Below are 5,585 nucleotides of genomic sequence, written 5' to 3'. Positions count from 1 at the left end.
GATTGTAGCAACGAAGAAAAAAAAATTCCCTGAAAAATGTATCTGTTAGGCATAGATTAATGGAAAATTCCTCACCTCCGTAACAGACTTTATCAATGTCATTACTTCTGAGGTGAAAATAAATGATGGAGGTGAAATACATCAATAATAGGCATTCTACCAAAATTATTAATTGCCAATATATCCTCAAATTTACTAAATACTATTTTTAATATACACTTGAAACTACTAACTAAGCCGTACTTTAATTAAAAGAGCTTAATATTATGTTCACACTAATCATTAAAATAGCTGATTTTTTTGCACAATTAATAAAATTACTACTTTGATATTAAATTGCCCTCGATTTTTAAATATTAAAAGTTTTTTTTCTTTTTTTTAATTTCTATGAAAAAGGCATTTATTTATTTTCTTTATTTATAAGTAAAATAATTGGAATTTTGCTGGACCGTTGTTTTTGGTTACTTCTAGTATTTAGCACTTTCATGTAAGAACGAAATAAAAAGAAAACAAAAGGTTTCGATGTTGAAAAAATATTTGCATTCAAAAATTACGTTTTCTGGAGAATGACCAATAAAAACTTGCTCCGTGCTGGCTTTTGAAAGTACTTAAAATATTGAAATAAAAATCGAACGTAAGTTATCATAGTTTCGTCATTTATTTATATATGATATATTCATCGTCACATTTTTTGTAAAGTGTGAACTTAATGTCATTGTAAATATGCTGCATGAAAAAATAAAATAATTTCTGGTGTGGAACTGATAACTTACCTTGATTTCAATTTTCTTTACTATTTTTAACCGACTTCAAAAAGGAGGCGGTTATCAGTTCATACCGTATGTATGTTTTTTTTTTTTTTGTTTGTCCACTCATAGCGTCTCACCTAGTGAACCGATTTTGATGATTCTTTTTTTAATGGATAGGGGATGGCTCAACTTAGGTCCCATTACTTTGTTTGACCATATTTGTTCTTTAGAAAAAAAGTTATGGGCAAAAAACAGTAAATTTTATGCAATTAAAATGATAGTGTAGCGAAGTTCGCACTTTTCATCCGTGGATAACGGTGGCTCAGTGGTAGAATCCTCGCTTCCCACACGCGCGGCCCGGGTTCAAATCCCGACTAGGACAAAGTGAATTTTACTAAAATTTCGTTTCTACTGTTTCCCGTGTTTTCTCGAATGTTCTATTAATTTCTGTATCTTTCCAAGTCTGGAAAGTTCCAGCACTTTCTCAAGTATTCGCTGCATTTGGCTTTCACATTGTCTTCGCTATCTTCATCTACGCGACAATATGAAACTCATTGTTATAAAAGTTTGGTGCCATATAACAGTAACATTAATAGTATTTGTAATGATAATTTTGAATAAAGGCCTTTCTAAAGCAATACAGTGATATAGAACCGAACTTCTTACTAGGTAAATTCTTACTTTTACTGAAATATCTACATTTACACTAAAAAGAATGAAATAAAAAAATTTTGAAAAAAAAATAGAACCGACTTCAAAATTGCTCTAAAAAGTGAAAAATAATTTTATTCTTTAAACACCATCGATAATACTTTTAAACATAATTTTTGAAGTTGGCGCAAAAACAAAACGTAAAATCCATTGTAACCATGCTTCGTTCATATTTTTATCATAAAATCATTCAAAGTTAGGAACGAAACATTTATATCGCTACTTAAATATGCTGTCATCAATGCGTAATGCATGTGGTAGTAAAGAAACTAGACCTGGTAAAATTTATACTTGTAGTTGAGTTATGGCTGTGAATGATTTTATCGATCGTTTTTGCGTCAACTTCAAAAATTATGTTTAAAAGTATTATCGATGGTGTTTAAAGAATAAAATTATTTTTCACTTTTTAGAGCAATTTTGAAGTCGGTTCTATTTTTTTTTCAAAATTTTTTTATGGCAATTCAATGAAAAAGGGATGTATTTTCAAAACTACTATTAAAGTAACCCGACTCGGCTCCAATTACCCTTCCCTATTACTCCAAAACAGATAAACATTGTCAAGGTCAAAGCTCCACTTATCAGAGTTACACTATAGTCATGTGTGGAGCATTAGGTAGTCAATTACGCATTCAAAAAGTAAATAAATGGAATTTTTATAAAGACAAATTTTTATTTTTCAGGTCAACATCTAGAAGACCAGTTATGCTTTTACATCTTTGAAGAAGATAATTTCAATTTTTAGAATTGATAAAATTATCACCAAAATGGATGATTACGATAATGGTAAGCTACATTAAATATTTGACGCGTTTTAATACTGATATTTTAATGACTGGAAAGTCATATATACCTGTCAGAAAGAGAGAATTATAAGTCATCCTTACCTAGTTTTGAATAATTGAAGATTTTATGACTTATTTAAAGATCTTAAACATTTCTCTAATATTTTTTTTTACTAGCTCAAAACTTTATAAACACCCTGTGCATGTGCAATGGAAATATATTGAGTGTAATACGCATAATTTTATGCAAAAAAAAAAAAAAAAAAAAGATAATTTTTTTCTGATTTCGCGAAGTTTGAGTTGAAATGTGAGAACATCTGAAACATATGCAAATTCATCACTACTCAAATTCACTTAAGAACTGAATTTCAAATTTTATTACTGTGTTTAATTTTTTCTAAATGTTTATTAAACTATTTCTTGTTTTAAAATTTCATTCTACGTAGCTAAATATTTTTGTGTGTGTGTTTTTTTTTTTTTTTCTATTTTCTTTACTAATATAATAAAGCTGAAAGTCTCTCTGTCTGGATCTCTCTCTGTGTCCGGATCTCTGTTTGTCAGGATCTCTGTGACACGCAAAGCGCCTAGATTGTTCAGCCGATTATCATGAAATTTGGCACATAATTAGTTTATAGCACGGGGATGTACACCTCGAAGCAATTTTTCGAAATTTCGATTTTGTCCTTTTTCTATTCCAATTTTAAGAACATTTTCCAGAGCAAAATTATCATAAGATGGACCAGTAAATTAGCAAGTTATCATAACGTGGAACCGTAACATGGGCAAGCCGATTGGCCAGAAATTCATCGCACATTATTTGAGACAGTGATAAGCAAAGTGATGCAAATGGACTATTTTAAGTTTTGAGTAAAACGCGTTTAAAGATCAGACTCGAGGTAGACTTTCATTGATTTTTTTTATAAATCATCATATACAGTAGCACCTACCACGGCTACTAGTACAATCTCCTGCCCCAAGACAGAAAAGAGGTTCATCTACCATTTGTACTGGTTATTTCCAAATTTTTAATTTTGCCAGTTGCATATCCCTTTTCTTCTCACTACCTCATTTGTAAATATGCAGGCGAACCAACAGACCTTTTAATTTTCTACTACGGGCAAAGCTTTGCGTGTGCCATTACTAATAACATATTCTGGATCGCTTATGGTCAATTCATAAAATTTCTTTCACTTGATTTTTATCTTCTATTTTATAGTTAATTCTGTCGTAATACTATATGAATGCAGACAACGCATTATACAATATTTATACATCTTTCGACTAAATTTACTGAAACTAGACTAACTTTATTGAAAGAAAATTTTACTGAGAGTGATAGGATGCATAAACAAAGAGAGCAAAAAAAAGTTGACTGAGCGTATTTTTAAAATGTAATGATCAATTACAAAGGTTTTCTTGGAAATTGATTTTGAAATCATCTGCATTTTATTCACATGTATGCTAAAATGTAAACACTCGTATTTTTTTGTGTTCTTTCGTACTAACTGAAGTGACCGACCATCTTGTAGACTTATAGGCTCTACATAATATAAACTGAAGTCTCCAGAAATAAAGTATGTTTGTTAGAACGCGCTGAAGTAGAGAACTACCCGGCCGAGTTCGCTGAAATTTTCACAGTATCTTTCTTTTAGCACCGGAAGGGTTTGCAGACCGGTACGAAAAAAAAATCGATGAGTAGTTCTTTTTTTATTCCAATTTAGGCCCAATTTTCACATTAATTCCCAAATATGGGGGTGAAAATGACTTGCACATACTAATACTACATATCTTTGGAAAAGGTATAACTTTCCGCGTTCTACGCAATTTATTTCATTTCTCTAACTTAATTACGGCGTAAGTTATTTCCGTTTTTAGCTCGAACCTTTTTAGGCTTAGCTGAAATTTAGGCACTACTTTCTTCATTACATCTACCAATAAAAAGTGAAGGAATTGTCCCATAGTTTTCTTTTTGACACCATTGGAAAAAGTGATATTTTTTATTCTAGATCCATCTCGACCTTTGGTTGAAAAAGTAAGCTTCTATCTTCAAAGAAAAAAAAAGTTAGAAGCCTTTTTAAATCAAGTTCAAACAATCTCATTTCGATTCAAATTGCTGATAATTTTCTTTCGCATTTTAATTCCCATAAACTTCTCTTACTTTGAGTTTCCATGGTTACGCTTTTTAAATTCAACATTCTCAATTTAATTTCTTAAAAGTATTTTAGTATCTGTCGCCATTGTTTGGGAGGGAAATTTTGCATGATGTTTTTATTTATTTATTTATTTAAGTCTGATTGTACTTCACTTTCAAGGTAGAAGGGCAAAACCGGGCAATGCAGCTACTTGAAACTAAACGAGTCGAGCACGAAATATCAATATGGATTTCTGGGAAACCAACTGTTTTCAGTGAAATCAAACCACTAGCACATGATTAAGAAAACTGTTTAATCCGTCAACAGAATTCATGCCCTTCCCGGTCCTGAGGCAAAGGAGCCTTCTGTTCTACCATTGCTGCAAGTCCATTTTTCCAATTAACAGAGGTTGAATAGTTTTTTGTTTCACTCCTTACAAAATGGACCCTTCTCAGGCATCAAGGCTTTTACAGTCATTAATTTAGCAAAAATGCATTAGTTTTTCATTATTTTCAAAGCCGTTTACGATTATTTAAACCTTCAGCAGTCAAGTAATGCTCAAAAGAGTAATGAAAACTTTCGTTCCCGTGCAGAGGTAGTATCCTCTGTCTCGATCAGGAATAGCCCACAAGCCTATCGTGATTGACTGGCTTAGTCGCAGTACTTTTATTTTCACTCGCTTGAACGAGAGTAAGCGAATGTTAAGGTAAAAGTTGGAATTTCGACGGACTTAAAAACGTGTACTGGTGACAATCTCTTAAAGGAGGGGATTCTCCTAATAGTAATAAAATTCATAGTACAGTTTAGATTAAGATTGTTGACTCTAGGCCTTGAACAAGTCAGACTTGAAACTGTTGGAAACATGATAAGCAAGTCTTGCTTTAACCAAACGGGAAAAAATAAGTTTCTCTCTTGAAGCATCGAATTTTGTTTACATTAAGAAATCGACTTAAATTGTAAGGCACCTATTTCCCAAGAACGCGCGGATTTTGAAAGCCTTTATTTCTTTATCGCGTTTAATGCAATTAGTATTTCTTACGATATCCATGTTTTTGACTCTTCCTCTGAGCGAAATCAATGTTAAACCAGACAATACTTTCTTAAAAAGATTCGGAGGAAAGTTTTGTAATGGCCACAGCAATTTTTACTGATTTTCTCATTGTTTTAAAAGTTGGATCATTAAAGTTCTTTTGAATAATTTCTGTAAAATT

This window comes from Uloborus diversus, chromosome 6, assembly GCF_026930045.1.
Source record: "Uloborus diversus isolate 005 chromosome 6, Udiv.v.3.1, whole genome shotgun sequence".
In the NCBI taxonomy this organism is placed as follows: Eukaryota; Metazoa; Arthropoda; class Arachnida; order Araneae; family Uloboridae; genus Uloborus; species Uloborus diversus.
Note: the sequence above shows the minus strand (reverse complement) of the source record.